General features: G+C 39.1%; 1 protein-coding gene and 1 pseudogene across 7 annotated transcripts in view; one reads left to right on the forward strand and one right to left on the reverse strand.

The window, feature by feature from the left end:
* Cep128 (centrosomal protein 128) overlaps positions 1-24,688 on the forward strand; it is a 372,845-nt gene that overhangs the window by 228,128 nt on the left and 120,029 nt on the right. The gene's annotated exons all lie outside the window — the stretch shown is intronic.
* LOC119818760 lies at positions 7,112-17,886 on the reverse strand (annotated as a pseudogene).

Here is a 24,688-nt window from a genome sequence, read left to right on the forward strand (position 1 = left end):
CAAAGAACTGTAGGCAAGTAATAGATGCCAGGAGTAGGAGAAAAAATGCCTTCCCAAGGAAAGAACACACTAATTGGTTTTCTAGTTCCCAATGGTCAGCCCTGAAAACATACAAAGAAGTAAGCTTATACGGACTGAGCTTGTCGTATTTAGGTGTTTAGGCAGAGACACATATATAACAACAATTAATGCAAAAAGAGGACATGAGTTTGAAAGAGAACAAGGAAGGATATATGGGAAGTCTTGGAGGGAAGAAAGGAAAGGGGGAAACGATATAATCCTATCATGATATCAGTAAAATCAGTTTGAAAGAAGGATAGCTCCAGAGCAATGATACCTCAGGTTGTCTTTTGGCCACCTCATGCCCGTGCAGTCCTCTCTCTCTCTCTCTCTCTCTCTCTCTCTCTCTCTCTCTCTCTCTCTCTCTCTCTCTCTCTCTCTCTCTCTCACACACACACATGCACACACACGCATGCATGCACACACACACACACACACACACACTTTGGTTCATTCTTAGAAAAAGAGTCAAGTTGCAAATAGTAGAACCTGAATGAATGAATGTTCGGTTGATGTCTCTAGTTAATTTCAATTCACAACAGATTTGTTAGACTAGGGCAGTTCAGGATGGGAAAGATTTGTACCTGTGCATGTAAGTTGACCTAGAGATAGTACAAAAAGGGGGTGGGATGGGATGGGGTGGGTTGGGGACTAGGTATTAGGAATTGAGCAGAGGAAGGGAATTAAGAAACTCTTAAATAATAGTTTTGATTTCTTTGCCTTAATTTGGTAAATTTTGATTTTATTTTCTATTCACAAATTTCCCATTAGATTTAGGTAACTATATCTAAATTTGATATTATCATAGGTACTTTAGGACTTTCTCTAATATCTAAAAAGTCTCATGATTAATAAAGAAAATAACTTTCAAATTGGAGGCTGAAAAATGGAGCCATCCTGTCTCTTCAGTCCTGCTGTGTTCCAGCCCTGCTCCCAGTCCTGCTGTGTTCCAGCCCTGCTCCCAGTCCTGCTGTGTTCCACCCTGTATTCTAACATGTTGGCCTGCAGCTGCCCTTCCTTTCTGTGAAACTGACCACATGTAACCTGTAACTCAGGCTTCAACAAGAAGTTAAATGGGAGATTCATGTACTTTTCTAGGGTTAATTAAGAAATAATTAAAGAACCTTAATTTTATATGGATTTCTTTTAACTTCATCAAGTCTCACAGTTCAAAGGAGAATTTTTTGAGGATTAACTACTTTCTCCTCTGGCTTTCAATAGGCTTCATTTTCTTATCTAACTCTGTGACCAGATATATGTTACATGGAGTATAAAGTAACTCACAGCACAGAAGGTGGGCTCAGGCTTATCCGTTGCTGACATGAGTAGATTTCATTGCTATCTGTTTAGTTGCAGCCTAGGAATGATACACTGAAGCTGGCTCACACATGGGGGAAAGTTTCTTTGACTTCATGCAACCCAGAATGCCCAAGCGTTTAGCCAGGCATGTACCCTGATTTCTTTTTCATGTTTGCCCATCTTTCTAAATGAGATTCCTGTGAAATGTGCAAAGACAGCCACTTATTCACCCATATATCTTCCTACCAGACAAAAAGAAGTTAGAAGATGAGTCTAAGAATGATTGTTCTTCCCTGTGTTTTCTCTAACCCTGGGGGGAAGCCATCTTTTTTCTGCAAAGTGTAACAAAAGGTATGTTGAAACACCTGCTTAGCTCACCTTCTACCAGCCATCTTCCTGGGACCTATTCACTCTGCTAAGGAGACGGGTGTTCTCTGGGTGGTCAGATGTGGATCACTACACACACCAGGAAACCCAGAGAATCTATGAGGCAGACGACAAAAAAGGATGTTGAAAAGAACAGGAGACTTAGGGAGAGAGAGACGGAGTCCACCTGCTTATTAGAATGGGCCAGCGCAAAGTAGAAAACATGGGCATATCATAAATAGTCATTTTTCATTTTATGAATATATGCTTTCCTGTGTCTATATAAACTCGAAGAACCAAATGAGAGAAATGCATTATATTGTCTCTGTGGTATTGACTTAACTCAATTAATATGCTTATATTCCATTGTATCCATCTTTCTGTATATGGTTTTTATTTAGACCATATTTTTCTTATAATTTCCAGATAGAGCAATCTAAAGGTTAATATAAATTATCTTTAATGTTAGGTAAGGATTCTGTACATTTTTAAAAAAACTATCATTGCAGGATGTACAAAAAGAATGTCACTAACAAATTTATATTTAACAGAATTACTCTGGTAGTAATTGAAAGAAGATAGACATATTATAGATAAATGATCTATGAATGCATAGGTAGCTAATCTAGTAGCTATCTAGCAGTAATAAAATAAAGAGTATATTGAAAGATAGGCCATTCCATTTGGTAGTTAGGTACTCTTGACATTTGACACACTATCACAAACATTAAAGATGGAAACCCTAGTGTACTCTCAGGACGGTTTTTAATAAGAAGAAATTTCCAAGTGTCATTGCTGTACTTCTTCTATGAAACCTTATCTAGCTCCATAATTTCCGATCCATGCAATTATCTACTACTAAATAATTGTCTCAGTCAGTGTTTAGATAATGTCTGTTGTTTTAAAGCAATGGTTTCCCATTGCTTCATGCACAAAGGAAAACAATACTCCCAGGACCCAAGGAATCCAGTGAACATTGTATTATTCTGCTATCTACAATTATTCTAGCCAAACTGAAGCTATTGTTTCCTGATTATGTCTTCTGTTCTCCAGTCTTTGTAATCTAAAATATATTGAATGCATTGTTTTTCAATTAAATTTTATTCATTCTTTTATTCATTCTCTGAACAAATGTTTATGTGTTTACTGTGCCCTTTTAAAATAACAGGAGAAAATGGATTAGTGCTATGCAGGAAATACTTAAGTAACACCTAGTCACTTCCAAGGTGTAACCTTAGAGTGGTATTTATGTTCTTCCTTCACTACTCTATCTCACTCTTTCTGCTTCTGCAGTATACTTAGACAATGTGTCTTCTGCTTGTCTTTTTAACAAGACAAGATAGACTGTTCTTGCAGAAATACTGCCGTATTTCTTCTTCCTTTAGTTACAGAACAGATGTTCACTATACTTCCTAATTTTGATTTATATATATGTATATATATGTATATGTATAAAATATGCAAGTGGCAAGTGAAAAGTTTATAAGTATGTTGGGAGATGTTACTGTTCCCTACCACCACATGAAACTGGGTTTGTAAGACAACTCACTCCATTTCACTGTTCTGTTTCGCATAGGTTTTAATTTTGACTCTTCATACGGAACTTATTTTAAAAGCTGCAGTCTACACAAAGTGTTTCTCTAGTATCTGTCTATTTCTTTCTCCCTAAATTTCCACATAATATTCTGTGCCTTTTTTCTATCAATCAGTTTTCCTTTACAGAATTTATTTTTTCCCACCCTTAGAGAGAGAGTGTGATCTATGGCACGAGCAAGTGTGACTGGTGAAATTAAGATGCATTCATTTCATCTCCTCATCTCTTTAAAGTGCACAGCGACTTCCTCTTGTATTTTTATAATGATGCTTGTTTCGACATGGGTTACTTCTCATGTAACATATTTAGCTCACCTTGCAAAATAATTCATATTGTATCTGATTTCAAACCTTTCTGTTTTTCAGTTTTGGGTTTCAAAGCCATCTCTCTAACAGTCTTGGTAATGTTCGAATAAATTCTTCTCTTTCAAATTGTCCATGTTGACATCCCATGGTTTAGGAACTGTAACCTGCCTCATCTATGTAGCTAGCTGATCATTTCCTGTATTCACCCTTTCTACTAATGTCCTGACCTTCTGCCAGAAAATAACTAACATAGTGTCTCTCCAGCCTTTCGGTTCTGTCTTGTAGGCCTCAGAGTCATTGAAGACATATTTTTTTCTGACTGTATTATGCATTGCCAAATAAAACAGAAATAACAATAAATAATAATCAGTGGACTTGAAAATTCGGCCAGATCCCTTTTGATGTGTTGGGTTAGATCTGTATAGGATACAGCCACATTTCACCACCAGCACTGGTGCTTCTGAGGCAAAGAATCAAAGTCCTCACACCCAATGCTGCTTATGAATTTTCTCTATTTCCTCTAAAGTGATGGCTTTCACATAGTTTTGACTCTGACCCTCTATGAGAAATCTCATATATGTTACTAATACACATAAGTAGCAATGAACACACACACACTTGAAACATGGTTATGACAGAGGCAAGTTTTGTGAAATAATACTTTCCTTATGCCAGATTGCAATTAAGAAACAATACTGCATTGTTGTATATAATGAAGAAAGGAAAGGACTAAGTTAATTCATGTCTGCTAATGACTGGTATCCCACAGTTTTGAAGAAGTCTTCAAATGAGACTTGGAAAATTGTTCTGCAGTCAGAAACACAGTCACACCTTTCTTCCCCTGGCTCTCTAAAGTTAATATGTGTACTATTAGCAATCTCCTAATAATGCAGAATTTGAAGCCTAATTGTCAAGAGATTCCAATTATTATTGTGTTGGGATCCCATAGTTAGTTACATAAATAATTTCATGTAAGTTACCAAGAAGCCATTATAATCTGTTTGCAAGGGACTCTCTGTGTCTATGCCATGCTGCTTTATTTTTCTTAAATGTAGTTAGTTACTTGGTATGGCGTAGGAAGAAGGTTCTTAGAACTTAAAACCTGAATGTGTCAGTTTCAGTTATTGACAATAATGGATTAGTTTAAATTTTTTGGCATACTTGATTCACTAACATTTAACTCCGTTTCTCTCTATGGAGATAAGATAGATAAATAATAATAAAATAATATGGTGATAGGAATCAATATTAATGTTAGTTACCTGAGGGAACCTATAGAACATTATCTGTGTATTTGTAACATGTTAGTTTACTACTGAAGTTGAAGTTCATCTGTTTATTCATTTATCTTGTAAACATTACATTTATTAAATATTCATTACATATGTAATTGTTTTAAACATAGCACAATGAAAACAGAAACACCATTTTTCCTCTGGGAAATTAAAATTTTTGTGGGAACAGAGGCAATATTTCATTTGAGCAGTAATAAACAAGACCATAGTGAACAGTAAACAAGTTTCCCGTGATGTGTGGCTAGCATCATGTGGTTTCTCCTGTCTTTCCGGGTGTCTATGAATCTGATCATTTTTCTGGGTCAGTGGAGCAAGTGATGTAAGCAGGGGCAAAAATTTTGACTGGATAATTCGTTCGTTGGCCTGTAGCAGTTCTTTTTCTTTTTTCTTTTTTCCTTTTTTGAGAGTAAGGGTGAGAGGTTCACATTTATTAATGGCAGAGAAACCACTGAATTGTAAGTGGACCAATTCATCTATATGTTAGTGGGTATTGTCACTGTTATAGAAAATTAGTTCGCCTTTTTGTTGTGAAAAATTGATATGAGCCATTCACATCAATTCAGATTTATATGTTAATATAGATTATATTCATTGTTTCTTCTTCTCATTCCTTCTTTTGAAAATTACATTCTCTTGTAGAATTAGAGAAATTGACAATTAAAATAAATTTTATATGCCTTATAGAGTCAGAACGAGAGATACACTGTCTATAAGCAAAATAACCCATGATCTGTGAAATCGTTTCTGTATTTAAGCATAACCCTGGTTCTATAATGATAAGGCAAAGACAACAAAGATTAAAAACTCAACAGGTCTCAATAGCCAGGTCAAGACCAACTAATAGGCATTTGTGAGCACGTTAGCACAGAAAATATGCAGGGTGTGTTTCCTACTTCTCCTCAAACAATATATCTAAAAGTGTATAAACATTTTTTTAAAACTGGCAGCTTTTTAAAGTTGCCTCTTCAAACTGTTATTAATAGGATTCCACTGAAGTTGCAGAAGGATATAGATCCACCTGGACAGTGGAAACAGTCATGATGCCTGACAAAATTGGGAACATTGGGAACAAAATTGGGAGAAGGGAAGGTGGAAGGAGAAGAGGAAAGGAGAAGGGAAGGGGTGAGGAGAACTTGGGAGAATGGGATAATCGAGATGGAGGAAGGACAGATAGGAGAGCAAGGAAAGAGATATTGAGGGATCCATTATGGGATTAGCAGAAACCTGGCTCTAGAGAAATTCCCAGGAATCCACAAGGATGACCCCACCTAAGACCCTATGCAGTAGAGGAGAGGGGGCCTAATCTTGACTTGCCCTGTAGTCAGCCTGATGAATATCTTAAATATCACCATAGAACCTTTGTCCAACAACTGGTGGAAACAGAAGCAGAGACCCACATTGGAGCAATGGACTGAGCTCCCAAGGTCCAGTTGAAGAGTGGGAGGAATGAGACTATGAGCGAGGAGGTCAAGACCATAATGGGTTCACCCACTGAATCAGTCTACCTGACTTAATGGGAGCTCACCAACTCTAGCCAGACTGGGAGGGAACAAGTATAGGACCAAGCTAGTCCCTCTGAATGTGGTTGACAGTTGCATGGCTGGGGCAGGTTGGGGGTGGGGAGGTACTGGAAGTGACACCAGGATTTATCCCTACTGCTTGTACTGACTTTTTTTGGAAGCTATTCTCTTTCAATGGATACCTTGCTCAGCCTAGATATAGTCGGGAGGGCTTTTGAGGCTTGGATGAGGTTGGGGTGGAAGGGTATGTGGAGGGAATGGGAGGAGGGAAGGAAGTGGGAACTTGGATTGGTATGCATAATGAAAAAAAAAGATAGTTTGTCTTCTTTTTAAAAAATAAATAAATAAAAATAAACTGTCCTTAATAAGCAATATTAAAGGCAAGAATTAGAAAAATGTAATAGCAAGGGTAATATTTCAAATAGTTGTGCAGACAATTTCATTTATTTAAGAAAAACCTCATTGTCTAAAATGCAAACACTGTCACATTCCCAAACCACCTCTGACACTTTTCTTGCATTATTAACTCAGGGCATATGCAACTCTGAAGGAAAAGTAGAGATTTGTTTCCAGTCAAAGGTGAGGATACATGGAAGTGTCGCCTAGGACCTGGAAGCATGTCACCCTGGTGGGCCTACCAGTCCACCATCTGATACACAAGGTCTGCAGCTCTCAGGATTCTGCTCCCGCCCCCCAGAAGAATGACCTACATATACAAAGATCAGACAGGCAGTAGCTTTTCAGGGTTTCCAGGGGCTCCTTCCTGTCTGGGTCTACTGTAGTCTAAATACACCCTCGGCACCTCAATACTGTTTTACATCTCTATATCACTAATTAGGAGTTTATTCCAGATATCCCCCTTAAAAATTTTGCAGCCCAACATCGCAATGTTTAACTTGAAATATTTCATCATCATTTTCATCTTCAGCCTGGTGTTGAGATTAACCAGGGAGGTTGACTGTGTGGCTAGGACTGCAGTCTGGGCAGCCTACCGCACAGTTCTGAAGGTAGTCCTCAGAAGGGTTGAGTTTCTCTGTTGTCCTAATGCTGGTCTCTAATTGACCGATCCTATAGGTAGGATTAAGTCTTCAGATTGAACTACCTCAGCACCACAATTTTTGCCTTCAATATCAATACCAAATAGCCCGCAGTTGTTTATCTTATTTGAAGAAGGCAGCTTGATAGGCAAAGCCATCTGGTCCATGCGTGGAGCTGTGAGGGTTGAATAGAGAGGTTCTCCGAGGTGATGAAGACCAGCATGAGGTAGACTCCTGACTGGCAGTGATCATGCCCATCTTCTTTAACCACCGTGCATAATCTGACACACACTTTTTCACAGTGCAGCCCCGTGTTGGTGAACTTGGTCTTGCATAACTACACCCCTTTGCAGGACTTGATCAGGTAGATCCAGACCTTTGACACTGCGCTCATCTCCTGTGGCCACTGTCGTCACCAGGCCACAGTCCCCCTGGCCAGCCCCAGCATGGCCGCATGGAAGCCATGACTTCCCAGAGAGGCTGAGGCATCCAGAGATGAGGAGCTGGATGCACCTGTGTTAAACCAAACCACTCCATGCAGCCACAAGCAGTTTTGAAGTTTCACATTTTATTTTAACATATTTGCCCTCTTTTGAACTGTTCTGTATTTGAATTATTCAGAGAGAGAGAGATCAAGGTCTAGTTTCCTTCTTCTATCATGAACCATTCATTGATATACTTTCTTTTCTTCAGTGTAGGTTTTGAACAGATTTATTTGAAATAAAGTACCTATAGATATATGTATTCATTTCTGGATCTAATTCCTTAATCTACATGCTTATGTTTTTGTGCCCAATTATTATTATTATTTTGTTATTATGGCTTTATTCCAGAAGTTCTATTCAGTTGTACTTTCTTTTTCATTTGATACTAGAAATTTTAAAACTTAATTTTAGTTAATGACTATCATGTAAGAGTACATTTTATTTTTTTATTTTTTTTTATTTTTTTTATTTTTTTGGTTTTTCGAGACAGGGTTTCTCTGTGGCTTTAGAGCCTGTCCTGGAACTAGCTCTTGTAGACCAGGCTGGTCTTGAACTCACAGAGATCCGCCTGCCTCTGCCTCCCAAGTGCTGGGATTAAAGGCGTGCGCCACCACCGCCCGGCTAAGAGTACATTTTACAGCCTATTAATTTGTATAATTTCTCTTGCTACCCATCTCTAGCTTTATTAGTCCATGTTCAGATAAAATATAAGAAATTGCTTCCACTTGCTTTTGGCTTGTTTTGGCTTTCATATTGCTACTTTCAGTCTGTTTGTCTCTTTCCTAGTAAGATGTGCTTCTTCTAGTCAATAGACAGTTGACTCATGGTTTGTAATCCATTCATCCAGTCTAAATCTTGTAAATTAGAGAGTTAAGTTCATTTACATTTAAGGCTATTACCGAAAGGGACTTACTGATTCCTATAATTTTGTTGGCTATTTTTTTACTGTTTTCTTCTTTCTCTCTTGTATTTTTGTGACTTTGATGGTCTACTGAGTTGGGCATAATTTTCTCCTAGTTCTCCTTTGCCCATCTGTCCATCTCATGATATGTATTTGTTCTTGTAACCTTGACATTTTAATAAGACTATCTCTATCTTTTTCTCTCAATTTAGAATTCCTTGAAGTATGTTGCATAGAATAATCTTTGTTGCTATCAGCTTTCTTTCAAGTATTTTTTTTTTTTAATGTGACAGGTCTCTCTACATAGCACTGACTGTTCTGGAATTCACTTTGTAGACCAGACTGGCGTTGTACTCAGAGATCCATCTACCTCTTCCACCTGAGTGCTGAGTGAGGGGAGTCAAATCATGTGCCTCTGCACCCAGCCCTCTTACCATTTGTATGCTTATTCTGGCTTTGGGGATTGTCCCTAATGTCATTCTGATACATTTATCTTTGGGACTCCTCTATTGTAGTTTAAGGTACTAAATTCTATACCTCTAATTTTTTTTTATTTAAAAAATTTCCATCTCCTCCCCTCTTCCTCCCCCTTCCCTCCCCTCCCCTCCCCTCCCCCATACCCTCCCTCCCTCCCTTTTCAGGCCAAGGAGCCATCGGGGTTCCCTACTCTATGTTAAGACCAAGGTCCTCCCAACTCCCCCCAGGTCCAGGAAGGTGATCAACCAAGCTGAGAAGGCTCCCACAGAGCCTGTCCATGCAGAAGAGTCAAAGATCAGCGCCTTTGTCCTTGGCTTCTCTGTCAGCCTCCACCATCGGCCACATTCAGAGAGTCTGGTTTGGTCTCATGTTCCATCAGTCCCAATCCAACTGGAGTTGGTGATCTCCCATTAGTTCTGTCCCACCGTCTCCATGGGTGAACGCAACCCTCACGGTCCTGACTTTCTTTCTCATGTTCTCTCTCCTTCTGCTCCTCATCAGGACCTTGGGAGCTCAGTCCGGTGCTCCAATGTGGGGCTCAGTCATTTTCTTCATCTATCGCCAGGTGGAGGTTCTATGGTGATATGCAAGAAATTCATCAGTATGGCTATAGGAACTGGCCTTTTCAGGCTCCCTCTCCTCAGCTGCCCAAGGAACTAACTGGGGGCGTCTCCCTGGAAACCTGGGAACCCCTCTAGGGTCAAGTCTCTTGACAACCCTCAGATGGCTCCCTAAATTAAGATATATGCTTCCCTGCTCCCATATCCACCCTTCCTGTATCCCAAGCATCCCATTCCTCCGAGCTCCCCCCATTCTCCCCTTCGCGCTTTTCTCTCCTCATCTTCCCTTGGCCCCGTCTCGCCCCACCCTCAAGTTCCCAATTTTTGCCCGGCGATCGTGTCTACTTCCAATATCCAGGAGGATTACTATATGTTTTTCTTTGGATTCACCTTCTTATTATCTTCTCAAGGATCCCGAATTATAGGCTCGATGTCCTTTAATTATGGCTAGAAACCGAATATGAGTGAGTACATCCCATGTTCATCTTTTTGAGTCTGGGTTACCTCACTCAGAATAGTGTTTTCTATTTCAGTTTTGACCCTTTAACTTGATGTCTTTATCAAGTTCCAGAATTATTAGCAGTTATACTAATGCTTATTTAGCTCTGATTTTTTTTTTCTGTGTATAAAGGTAGCATTTCCTCAGTCTTGACCAAATTTTTCTCCTTCTGCCTGATCAGGTCTGTTATAGTGGCTACTGTGGTTTGTTTGATTCATTGAATTTATTTTCAACATTCCTTGACTCTAGTTTTTTTTTATTTGTTGTTGTTGTTTTGTTTTGTTTTCAATCTAAACTTTCTTGTGGAATTTCTTCTCATACTGTGGATTTTCTCTTTGATGCTGTCTATTTTCTTTCCTGTCTTGAATGCTCATTTCTTCTTTTAGTCAGTAACTAGTTTTACAAGTTGATCATTGAACCTGTTTTCTGGCCTTTCAGTTATTTAATGTCTTTAGATATGATTATTGAAAGGTTATAATTTATTTAAGAGACATGATATGGCCTTGTTTCTTCACATTTCTCACATTTCTATGCTATATTTTATATGTATTTGTTAGTTTGGATGTCTCTTCCAGTTCTATTTGGAGCTCTTAATAAGCAATCCATTTTTGAGGGCTTAACCCTTAATGTTCCTGAGATTAAAATAGACTACTTAGATATGACTTCTGTTCCCTGCCCTCTTACTCTAGGGAGTCAAGGCTGTAACTTCCTACTGTGCTTCCCCTCCCTGTTTCCTTTTCTGTTTTTATTTTTTTACCTCTTTCTGCTATCTTTTCTCCATCGTGTGGCTTTTGATGCTTTTGGAGAAGAGCCTGTTTTCTTGTTTTTGCTCTTCTGATTCTCCGTGTTGTGGAGAATCTGCCATCTTACTCTAGACCATTGACTCTCAACCTTCCTGATTCTGTGACCCCTGAATGCAGTTCCTTACATTGTGGTGACCTCCAACTATGAAATTATTTCATTCTTCATAACTGTAATTTTGCTGTTATGAATTGTAATATAAATATATAATATACAATCCCCATGGGTTCATGACTCACAGTCTGAGAAATACTCCTCTAGAGGGTTAGTATTGCTTTTTGAAGTCTACATATACATACATACATACACACACACACACACACACACACACACACACATATCTGATTGGAAGGGAAGTAATAGTAGCTGGCAAGTAATTCATCAGAACATAACATATGTGACCATGTTGTTATTTTAGTCCCTATTCTCTGTACTAAACTAAAAGAATCCTAGAATTATTGATGCTGAGTATTGTGTAAATATAATATTCTATATATCCATTTGCTAGAAGGTCTAAGAAGCATTCTGTGAAATGGCTAACAACTTTTTCTCTAAAGCTGCATTATCTTAATGCAAACATTGTGAACCTGTCTTCAATAAGGTGTTTCTCAATTTCTGTACCATTGATATTCTGGGATGTTTGCTTTTGGGGGTCAGACTATGCTATGCATTCTAGGCTTTTTATCCACATCCCTTCCATCTACTTAATAGATGCCTATAGTATACCTCATCTTTCCTGTCATGACAATCAGAAATGCCTTCAGATGTTGCCCAATATCCTGTTGTGCAACCCGGCAATAGCACGCAAGCTACAGAAGGTGTCTTGATAGCTATTCCTTTAGTTAAGGATCAGTTGAGGAGTGAAAATCAATATACAGTTTACTTTGAAAATATTGTAGTTCACGAAAAAGAAAATAGTACTTAAAGACTCAGAAGAAAAACACCGCTTTGAAAACACTGTTCTTTAATTTTCAAGAAAAAAGTTTCAGAGTATCTTTTGTTTGATACTCAACAGAATGCCAGATCTCAAGTGAGAGGTTGCAGAATAAGGAGAGTAAGTTCCTACAGAGAATGTAATCTGAAGACATAAGAGATGTCTCAGTAGGTAGAGAGGTGATTGTGTGCAGACCCAATCGATGAGCTGTGCTCATCCCCGGGATCTTAAAGGTGACAAGAGGGAATTGATGCCTGAGTTACGACCTTTGACCTCCACACACATCATAGTGTTTGTGTACTCACACATATGCACACACACATACTCATTAAATAAATCCATAAACAAAGACACTGAGAAAAATTAACCAGCAAAGTAGTTATGTCTCCTTATGAAAGGAGACAGTTAGGTTATAAGGAGATTTTGGCAAGTAATTCTTTATTAAACTGCAGTTAAGTAGGCACTCTCAGATACCCCATTTATATCTCCTGAATTTAATTGTGTGTATATTTATTTTATTGATGCCTAAATAAAAGGATTCTTTGATCAGCATTTCACTTCTATGACATTGCTGTTAGAAGGACACACAGTTGTTGGTGTGGTCTTTCCATGCCAAGTGAAATAAATATTCGTCGTTGTCCAGAGGAATGAGGAAACCACATTGGCTGCAGGACATGTGCCTCAGTGTCCTTTGTGGAGCACATGCATTAGAGTAGTTAATGCACTAGTGCACATCCATTTACAATGGTGACTGAGGGACATTTACTAACCTGAATAGAAGTTTAGATAAAGCAAGTTGTATATAGTGGAAGCCTTGCTTGGAGTGTTTACTTTGAACATGCTTCTTTTTCCTCTCAGACTAAATACAGTGTCAATCACTACCCGTGTCATTTTGAGTGCCTATTGCTGAGTATCCACACCTCACAACCATGCGTGTGTTCATTGCCTAAGGTAGGTGTCCTTCATATTTACTTAGGCCTTTGAGCTGTTCCAGGGGTCTCTTGTGGTGTCCTCTGGAGTCTGTTACTGATCCAGCAACACTGCAATCTCCCCTGAGGCCAGGGCCCTCCAGTGGCACCACTGATGACAACACCAGAAGCTATGGAGCCACCCCGCATTCCTTTGAGGTTGCGCAACTGAAGAAGCTTCTAAGGCAGTGTTTCTTACTTCATGGTTCAGAAGCGTCCCTCACGATTTCAAACAGCATTTAATGATCTTGATGACTGAAACAGTTCTTTCAAGTTTGTTTCAGATCTCTGTCTTTTCCTCTGAATTCTTCTTGATTTCTGGACTAGCAATAAATCCTAGTCATATATCCCATTTTAGAAATGACTCATTTTCAGTAATAGTGCTAGACAGAGCTCACTGCCCTTTTTTTTTTAGTCTTTCTAGGAGGTCTCTTGTGTTTTAATCATGTTTTCCTGCTAATCCTTTTCTGCCTACTGTTTAAATATCTCTGCACTGATAGAAGTCTCAGTAGTTTTTAGATCAAGGTCAAGGTAGAGGCAGCTCCTTCTCATTGTATTTCCCTCACCTAAGCATGTTACTAATTGGAATTGAACTGTATGGCAAAGTTGTTCTGACATGACTATTTTAATTATTACAATAAATCTTCCTTCACACGTAGGATAAACGGTGTTGACTAGGGGAGGAAAAGCTCTATTTTGACCTTAGTACATTCACACCAGGTCCCAGAAGATATTCTATTAACTGCTATGAATAGTTTGAAAATAAATTTTAAAATTTAAATTATTTTAATTCAGCAAGCATGAGTTTTTCATAGTGAACACTTTATTACATATCGAATTCTAGAGCAAAGGAACAAGTTTCCATGTCCTACCAGTTTGCTTTCCATTGCTCTTGATAAACACCGTGACCCAAAATACCTTGCAGTGCAAGGTTCTTGTTTGGTTGGTTGGTTTTTCTCTATATTACAGTTCTCTACTGAAGAAAACCAGGGCAGGAGTTCAAGGCGGGAACATAGAAGTAGGAAGTGGAGTAGAAACTGTAGAGGAATGATGCTGTCTACTGGCCTGTTCTCTATGGCTTGCACAGCATACTTCTTATACAGCCCAGCAGGCCCCAGGGGCTAGCACTGCCCTTGATGGGCTGAACACTCCCACACCAGTCACCAATCAAGAAAATGAGCTTGAACTCTACAGCATGGACGGGCTCACTGTGAGCCTTGTCAGTTTGGTTGCTCACCTTCCTGGACTTAGGGGGAGCTGGGAGGGCCTTGAACTTAACATAGTGAAGGGAACCCTGATGGCTCTTTGGCTTGGAGAGGGAGGGAGTAGGGGTATGGGTAGAAGGGAGGGGAGGGAAGGGGGAGGAGGAGGGGAGGAGATGGAAATTTTTTATAAAAAAAATAAAGAATTAAAAAAAAAGAAAATGCTCTCTAGACTTGCTTCATTCTGATGGAGACATTTTCTCAATTAAGGGTCCCTCTTCCCAGATGACCCTAGCTTGTGTCAGGTTGACAAACCTACTCAGAACCTCTTATATTCTTGTCTGGACTCACAATCAAAGAGAAATGCTGTAAAGGTGATAGTCGTAGTGTGTCAGTAAAGCTTATGGTAGTGGGGAAATGCTAGTCAATAAAATTGAAAAGACAGGTGGGTGCTTCATAAAAAGGTACATGTTGTGTGTGGTGTTTTACTCTTTTGGCTTTTTGAGGGAATCATCACCCAACTCCCAAATAAATCGCAGAGAGACTCAGTCATGAATGCCTGGCTTAGGTTGGTTTGTTTCTTATTTTTTTTCTTAATTTCATTTTACATTCCATCCACAGTTCTACCCCCTCTCCCTCCCCAAATCCACTATTCCCAACAGGTATAGGCTCCCATGGGAAGTCAACAAAGTCTGGCTCATCAAGTTGGGGCAGGACCAAGCCCCTCCCCTCTGCCTTAAGACATATCATGGCATCCCACCATGGGGGATGGGTGCCAATAAGCTAGCTCACACACCAGGGATAGATTCTGGTCCTACTGCCAGTGGCCTCTCAGATAGTGCTTACCTTGTTTCTTGTCAGCTTTTCTTAAATTATCCCAGCTACTGTTTACATTTTGGGCTTTTATCTTTATTTCTGTATATCTTTCTTTACTTCTTTCTCTATGGCTGACTGGGTGCCTGGCCCCATATGTCCTCCTCCCCTTGCTTTCTTCTTCCTTGTTCTTGCTCCTTTTTCTTGTTTCTTTTATTTATACTCTTGTCTGTCAGCCCTGCCTATCCTTGCCCCTGCCTTGCTATTGGCCATTCAAATCTTTATTAGGACCATCAGGTGTTTTAGACAGGCAAAGAATCACAGCTTCACAGTTCACAAATACAACATAAACGAAAGTCACACACCTTAAAATAATATTCCCAACAGGAACTTATGCCCCATGCTAAAATTATAAATACAAGTGAGCCAGCATACTTTTTTTTTTTTTTTGTTTTGGATGTGTAGGCAGTACTTTAAAGTTTCATTAGAATGGTGGTTATAAGCATATTGTAATAGAGGATACTGAAGATGTAATCTAACACAAGAAGAGTGCTCTAAGAGAGTATATGGTGGAGCTGGATCTGCACACGATTGGAAGGTAAAGCCTATTACTGTCTAGTTGTGGCTACTCTGAGGAGTTCTCATGAGGATCTCAGAAGTTTCCCAGCGTGGGTTGTAGTGTGAGAGAAAGAACTTGAAAGCTATGTTTATGGAGAACCATTATGTGATATGCTTAGTCCCTGAAGTAAATTCTCAAAGAATATAAATAACTGGAGACCATATTAGTTTGCCATGATGGAGCTGGAGATTTTTCTTGTGGCGAAGCTCAAGCTTTTGGATTTGGGGGAAATGAGAATGTATAGCAACTGCAGTTTTACATGACATCTTTCAGATCCCTTGGCATTCTGCCTTGTGACATCTTCTAGAAGACTTTTAGCATTTTGAACTTAAGGTCACAAAAAGACTTTTATTCAGGGGTGGCCAAATGGGACATATGTACAAACGAATCCTTGTTCAAGCCATTTTTAGCATTGTTTAGAAGTCAAGTCTGGAATGAGAAGGAAGTTCTGTTTGGAACCCTATCATCTTTAAGGGGTGTTAAAAAGCTTAACCAGGCAGGGTGTTGGTGATGCATGCCTTTATTCCCAGCACTCAGGAGGCAGAGGCAGGTGGATCTTTGTGAGTTAAGGCCAGCCTGGTTTACAGAGCTAGTTCTAGGACAGCCAGGGCTGTTACACAGAGAAACCTTGTCTCAAAAAACTTAAAAAATAATAATAAAAAAAAACCCCAGCTTAACCAGGGAAGGTTTTAGAGAAATGAGGGCTCAGAGAAATAAAATCAGGATGTTGTTGTCGAAGAAAATTTGAGGAGTTGGTCTGCCCATAGGTAAATTTAAGTAAGTCATTTGAAATATGTGTTGGACCCAGCAGTTGACAGAATATTGTAGAAGTTCACTGAAATAGTTTACCTGAGCTAATGGAAGCTCACGAACTGCAGCTGAACAGAGAAGGAACCAGCATAGGTCCAAACTAGTCCCTATGAATGTGGGTGACAGTTGTATGGCTGGGACAGGCTGTGGGGCCTGTGACAGTGGCACCAGGATTTATCCCTACTGCTTATACTGGCTTTTTGGGATGAGTGAGAATAATACCAATATATTTTTCTATGTTGTAGTAGTCTTCTATTACTAGTATTTACTAATCTGGGGCTTCTTTTCCCCTGCAAGAGTAATGATAACTGATTAATAAAAGTTTACCCTCAGTCTCAGGCTTGGCCCTTCTTATTGCTAAATTGTGTATTTTTTCTAATAGAAAAAAAAGGTGGGGATGCATCCTATACATAATTTGATATATTCACAGTGTACTCCAGCCACTTATACTGAGAAGAGGTGCCTATCACATTCATAAAAGAAAACTGCCACTATCAGAATATGTGATCAATTAAATTATAATAGTGGTAAAAGAAAAGAATCCATCACTGAAATTTTTCCAGAATTAAGTAACAATGGCCTTTTCATGTTCTGAAGGATGGTGGTTTGAAGGAAAGTATCCTTTTATCCTTTTTCTGGTCTCATAATTTCTTTTATCTTAAGCATGACGAAGTCACTTTTACAAGAAAGAAACTTTGTGCTATTTGTTGTTTTTTTGTTTGTTTGTTTTGGAGGGCAGACATGCTAAATTCCGTTGTTTGTTCTTTAGTTCTGACAGCATTTAGTCAACTCTTCTTACCTAGAAACTTGCAAACAGTCCATTAATGCAGTTCTTCCCAAAGGAGTCAGGGTGTTTGCTTCACTTGTCTCTGTCTCTTGCTTTGCCTTTCTCCTTTTTTTTAACCCTAGAAAATGAAGGTTGGTCATTTTGAATAGAGGGTGATCAACGTTTTCAAAAGTGTGCAAACCAAGAATGTTTTCCCATTGTTGTGTTCAGACAGATTGTATCACAACAAAGACTGTGGGTGGCCCATGGATATCATTATGGAACCTAACAAATGTCAACAAGAAGTACATTTTAGGTAGACAAAGAATACTTCATTGTCTTTTAGTCATAATACAGTGAGTTCACTGCAGGCTCACATTGCTGGGGAGAATCCAGTGGTTCTAAACTTACATCTACTTCTTTCTCCACAGTCTTTTCTTGGATTATGTATAATACCCTTGAGCTATCTGTAAAATAACTGGAGTTTCTTGCTTCAGCTGTTCTCATCTGGTAACTTATCCCATGTGTTAGCCTTTGCATAGAGTTGTTTAATCTTTACTCACCTTTTGAACCATGTCTTATATCTGACAGAATAAGAATTGTATGAATAACTTCATAATCAAATATTTTAGTTGTGTGAGAGTAAATGAGTTATTGCTTGTGAATAATTTTAATATAGATTTTTATTCACTGAGTTATTTTCTACCTTAGTACCATCTACTGTGGACGTGATCCTGTTTAACTTTGTGCCTTGATCATTACCATACATTGATTAGAAAGTTAGGACCCTGAATTCTATACTATGTTACTTACCTCAGTTTTTATAGTTTTGTAATAGGATGAAAGAAGAAAATCTATATCTTTTTAATATCCAGGTGGCTTTACAATAAAGTGCATTCTGCAGAAAGTCAGCGAAGGTTCACTACTGAAATTGAAATTCTTTATCTTGGTTCACTTCACTAGCCTTTCAAATCTTTGTATATACTGCTTTTATTCATTTGTGGTTAGAACCTTCAGTCTCACAAGGGCAATGAAAAGATGAATATTATGCATTTTCTTAAATTTAGTAATTGGTTCAATTAATATTCACTCTTTCCATCATGCTGAGGACTGTCTCTACCCTTTTGAGATTAATCATTTCATTGTGGAAGGGGAAGAAATAATATCTAACTATATATATATATATATATATATATATATATATGTATATATACATACCCATCTATCTATCTATCAATCTATATCTATCTATCTATCTATCTATCTATCTGTCTGTCTGTCTGTCTGTCTATCTATCATCTATCTACACAGCCATCCACCCACCTGTTTGCTTGTCTATCTATCTATCTATCTATCTATCTATCTATCTATCTATCTATCATCTATCTATCTATCTACATACATACACACACAATCAGGTGGTGTGAAAATTGTTGCATGGTTATGAAGAAATATGAGCAAAGGGGTATGAAAGAAGGAACATTTTATGATTAGGCATTGCTGAAAAGGTGACTATGGTGCAACATCTGAGAGAACAGTCCCTTGCCCTGGCAGTCTGAGAGAACATTCCTTTTGTATTTTATGTTCAGTCTAAGGAATACTAGCAAAAAATGAAACTGAATGACAACTGTTGCAAAATCAGAAAAAAAAAAAGGTCACTAGGTTTACAAGTCCATACGCACAAAGTTTTAGAGCACTCACTGTCTTGACCTATTGAAAGGAGAGGTTTGCATGGCTTGAAGCACTTAGAGGTCATCTGCTGGAGGAAATGGTGCTGACGGAGTTGTAAGCATTTGTGGTGCGCCTAGGTAATCCAGTGTAATGTTTTCATTTGAAGTTTCTCAGTCACGCTGGCAGGGAGGTGACCATGTAAAGTAATAATCTCGTGGGTCAAGAAATAGGACTTAGTGTGTTCTGGGGGAGTCCATGTAGTCCATACTTAGAAGATAAAAATGTTAATGCAGAGATTGACTTTTCATGAACATGATGGGTCTATATGTTTAGAAAATATTTCTTGGTTATCTTCATGCCTTAGACAATATGCAGAGAATGTTTGTCATGGGTACAGTGGGAAGCAAAATATTAAGGACAGTCTTTGGCCTCGGGGAACCTAGAAATGAGATGAAAGTTGAGAAATTGAGATGCTTTGAATCCTTCTGATATGGCACTATTTGAAGACCTTGCTGCTGTCCTCATTGCTCCTCCGTGTGCTCTCCTTTAGTCATCCCCTTTAAGTACCGTCTGATACCATGGGATGAATCTGGGTAATGCAGAGTGATCCCTTTCTAGAGATCTTGTTCACAGACTTAATTCCATGTTGACCTTAATTCCCCTCTCATGTGATGACATTTCATAGTCCAGGATTAGAATATGAATATTCTGTATTCCTGAGGAGTTGGGTGTGGATACTAGCTTAGAATGTGCTGTGTTTCTACACACGTGTCTGTTTGTATGTGCAAGTAGAAACCAAAGATTGACATCTAGTGTCTTCTTTAATTGTCCTCTATTGTTTTTAAGGCAGTGTCTCTTTTTGAACCTGGATCTCAGCAGTTCAACCAGTTGCATTGACCAGCTAGCCCCAGTTAGCCCCAGTATAGACTTCTGAGCACTGGGAGTATAGGAATATGTTGTCATGTCTGTCTTTTTACATTGGGCTCCAGGAATCGAAATTCGGGAATTTATGGTTGCATGGCATATATTCTATTTACTGAGCCATCTCTGCATCTCAAAAAGTAGGCTTTAAATTATATGAACATTAATAAGCCTTAAAGTTCTACCATTCTGTGTAAGTATCTAACAGCTAATGACTTTGGTGCATAAATATAGTTCCTAATCATTATAGTTATATCTAAAGAGGTCACCCACAGCCACATAATATTTCAGAGACCAAGAGGACAAAGATGTAGTAAATGATAGGAGCCTGATCATTCCCCAGACCTAAGTCCCTTTAATCTCCCAGGAACCCACGAGGATGACCCTAGCTAAGACTCCTAGCAAGACTAGCTAAGACCTAGTGGAGAGGGTGCCTGAACTGGCCTTCTTTTGTAGACCCTAGCTAAGACTCCTAGCAAGACTAGCTAAGACCTAGTGGAGAGGGTGCCTGAACTGGCCTTCTTTTGTAATCCAATTGGTGACTACCCTAATTGTTATCATAAAGCCTTCATGCAGTACCTGATGGAGGTAGATGTAGAGATCCACAGCCAAGCACTGGGCTGAGCTCTGGGGCTCCAGTTGAAGAGAGGGTGGAAGGATTTTATGAGCAATGGGGGGTGTCCAGATCATGACAGGGAAACCACAGATAGCTGGACCTGGGCCTATGGGAGCTCACAGACTCTGGATGGACAGCTAGGGAGCTGGCATGGGACTGATTTAAGCCCTCTACAACTGGGTGACAGTTGCATAACTTGGTCTTCTGAAAGGCCCGTAGCAATGGGATCAGAACTGTCCCTGATGCATGAACTCACTGTTTGGAACCCATTCCCTATGTTAGGATGCCTTGTTCAGCCTTGATGCAATAGGGAGGAGCTTGATCTTGTCTCAACTTGATATGCCATAATTTGCTGATTCCCATGGGAGGCCTTATCCTATCTGAATGGAGATGGAGGAGGAGTGGATTAGGGTGGGCAGAAGGGAGGTGGGGGGAGGGAATGGAAGGAGAGGAGGGAGGGGAAACTGTGGTTTGTATGTAACATAAATAAAAAACAATGAATCAAAATTTCTGAGACTTTATTTTAATGTAGAACAATACAGTAAAGAAACCATTTTTAGATCCCTATGGATGAGCCTGGGAACCTACTCTGGTTTCTCCTTTATTTTCCTTGGGAGTGGTGGAATTTGGAGAAAGGATGATGCAGAGGTAGGATGATATAAACCAGCCTGTAATAAATGCCTTTGCTTCAAAATTCAGCACATCAAGTCTATTACAGGTCAAAGCAAAGGGAAATTCAATTAGCAAGAGCCTTGTCTGTAATTGAGTATTGGCTCCAAGGAGAACGTTGTAATGAATTCTCATTGACAGATTAGAGAAGTGATCAGAGATGAATGAGATGAAGTTAGGCATATTTCTTTAAGGCTGATGAAGAGCAGGTACTGGTAGGTAGGAAGAGCAAGCTAAGTAAAAGGATTAATAGGCAACTGGCTTCTACAAAGAGAGGATTATTACACTTATTGGTGAGTTTGTAAGTCTGGTGGCACGAAAACTGTGTCCTCTATGTGCCTTCCACAAATGTGGTGTTTTCACATTGATAAACTAAGCAATGGAAAACTGATTGGGATTGTAATAAAAAAGAAAATATTAAATATGATAAATAGGTATTACCATGATGTCTGTGGCAGGAAGTATACTATAGTAGAAAGAAAATATAACCAAATACATTGCTAGAAAGTTTATTGTAATTAAAGCATTAGGAAATAGGACAACATTGTAGCTGAGGAAATACTTAACCAGTTCCACAATAGAACATAGAATGATAGGGTAGAGACAGAGAAAAAGAGAAGAAGAGAGGAAGATAATTCAGATTTTTAGGTTGCCTTCATTGAACTAGAAGTTGAGGATTGTTAATGATTGCTGGAATATTGGGGGAATAATATTATTAGTGTATTTCTCACGTATACAGTCTGCAGCAAAAATACTAGGCTAAAACTCATGAATTGTGGAATACAAAATTCTGGAAAGCATACAATAAAAATTACTTTGCTTGTTTTGATTGCTATCTCTATCTCTGTGAGTTATCTATTTAGACATTACTGCTATTTGATAAGCTTTTAAAATATGCATCTATGTATGTGAGTTAGTGTGTGCATTTGTGCTTGAGTGTGTGTGTATAGACAGAAACCCTAATGCCTCATTTATTTATTAGACTTTTGTTAATACAAGGTCAGAGCTGGCATCACAGATTTCAACAAGAAGCCATATTTTTCAATGATTTGTACTTCTCTGTAAAGTTTCCAAAGGAATTAATCAGAGACACCAACTATCATGACTACCTTAAGCTTAAAATCTTGCAGTTGTTCCCATTTGCTGCCCAACACAATCTGAACTCAGTAACAACACACAGGACTCTTTGTGGCAGATGTCTATTCTTGTTTGCTTTGCTCTTCTTGCAGTTTACAGAACTATCGAGGTTTCATGTACTGTAGAGGAGTTATGTGGCTCAAGAACTCCCGTCCTAGATATGAGGTTCTCTGATCTCAGAGGCCTCTGTAGGTAGCTCTTTAGCATGGTACATCTGCAATTGTTCAGAGTTTGGTTACTATGGTTTAGGAAAAAGAGTGAATGCATCTCATGGGACATTTATTCGAATTTGGACCCTTAATCATGTATTTATTAAGAAGTGAACTTGAGGGAGATATTGAGATAGTCTGGAAATACACAATATGATCAAGTAGATCTCACCCCCAACTTCATAAGATCTTAAGTCCAGCTGTAGACAAAGTATATAGTTGGAGCTCTTGGGTTAAGGATATAACTCAATTGATGGAGCAATTTTCTAGCATGATCCAGGTGATGGACTTGGTCCCTAGCACCACAAATACTGGAAGTAGGTGGTACATGTCTGTCATTTCTGAACTCAGAACACACAGGGAGTGTAGACAGGAAAATAAGAAGCATATGGACTTCCTTAGCTATATAGCAAGTTCAGAGGAAGTCTGGGCTGCATGGGACACTGTCTTGAAAATACCAAGATGGCAAAACTAGCAGTTCTTAGTTGGAACTCCTTTTTGTCTTCCTAGGTGTGGGAGTAAGGAGTATAAGAGATACATTAGGTTTAAGACTGGGAGTTTTCATTTCTGAGTGGAAAAAATATGATAGTATATGAAGGTTGGAACAAGGCAGGGCAGGGTGGGGTGTTGAAAGTGAATTACAAAGATAAAATAGGCTGAAGAGCAAGCAGAGGCTAGTAATAGAATCAAGCGCTTGCATGGCACACAAGAAGTGTTAACTTAATTATAGGGCCACTGAGGCACCTTCTGTGCTCTAGGCAGGAGAGTTATATGAACGTTTTCACCTCGGTGCTGATGGGCAAACTTTCACAGTGAAACTTTTACAGTGTGAAGCTTTACTATTAACATAATAAATGTCTTATATCAAAGCCTAGTATCTCTTTGGAAGAAAGCAATAAAAGAAGACAGATGTTGTGTTTCTTTTGACTTTATCAGATATTTTCCTTTTATTTTATTTTTTTTGGTTTATTTTTTATATTAAAAAATTTCCATCTCCTCCCCTCCTCCTCCCCCTTCCCTCCCTCCCCTCCACCCATACCCCCCTCCCTCCCTCTCCATGCCAAGGAGCCATCGGGGTTCCCTACTCTATGTTAAGACCAAGGTCCTCCCAACTCCCCCCAGGTCCAGGAAGGTGATTGATCAAGCTGAGAAGGCTCCCACAGAGCCCGTCCATGCAGAAGAATCAAAGCCCAGCGCCACTGTCCTTGGCAATGGAACTTTGGTTCTCTCTTAGGGCAGTTTTGTAAACAAGCACATTGGAGAATGACTTGGCATCCTATATAAGCTGTATGTACACTTGGTTTTGACTAGAAATTCCTTTGTAAACATGTAGCCAAGAGAAAGGCTCTTGTACATTTGAACCAGGAGGTACTCAGTGCATATTCACCGTGTGTAATTTCTCTCCCTCCCTCTCTCCTTCCCTCCCTCCCTCCCTCCCTCCCTCTCTCTCTCTCTCTCTCTCTCTCTCTCTCTCTCTCTCTCTCTCTCTCCCCCTCCCTCCCTTCCTCCCTCCCTCCCTCCCTCCCTCTCTCCTTTCCTCCCTCCCTCCCTCCCTCCCTCCCTCCCTCTTCCCCACCACAGATTAGAACAACTTGGTGGTGCCTGTCTTTAATCCTAGCACTCGGGAGACAGAGGCAGGCAGATCTCTGTGAGTTCGAGGTCAGCCTGGTCTACAAGAGCTAGTTTCAGGACAGGCTCCAAAAGCTGCAGAGAAACCCTGTCTCAAAAAACAAAATAAAACAACAAAAGTTAAAAAAAAAAACCTTAAAATGAATAATTTATATATATATATAGGCATTTATTTTACCAACATGGTGGAATCTCAGTAGCATAATGTTGTCTAACTAGTCACAGAATATATGTATTATGTTCTATTTATATAATATTGAAAGACAAAGTGAAACAGTTTATTATGTCGGGCTATATATAAATCTGTATATGCTAAATGTTAACCATATTATTTCTTGTCATTTTTCTAACATAGCGGGCTTGTGGCTACTTTTCATAGAGATAATTTATACATTATATAAAAAGCAAATTTTCTTTGGTTTTGCTATTTTCAAACATGGTCATAATTCACAGTCCTGGCTGGCCTAATACTTGGTAGGGAGCTCAGGCTAACCTTGAAATCATGCAAGTCTTCCTGCCTCAACC

The sequence above is a fragment of the Arvicola amphibius genome, chromosome 7 (genome assembly GCF_903992535.2).
Source record: "Arvicola amphibius chromosome 7, mArvAmp1.2, whole genome shotgun sequence".
NCBI lineage: Eukaryota > Metazoa > Chordata > Mammalia > Rodentia > Cricetidae > Arvicola > Arvicola amphibius.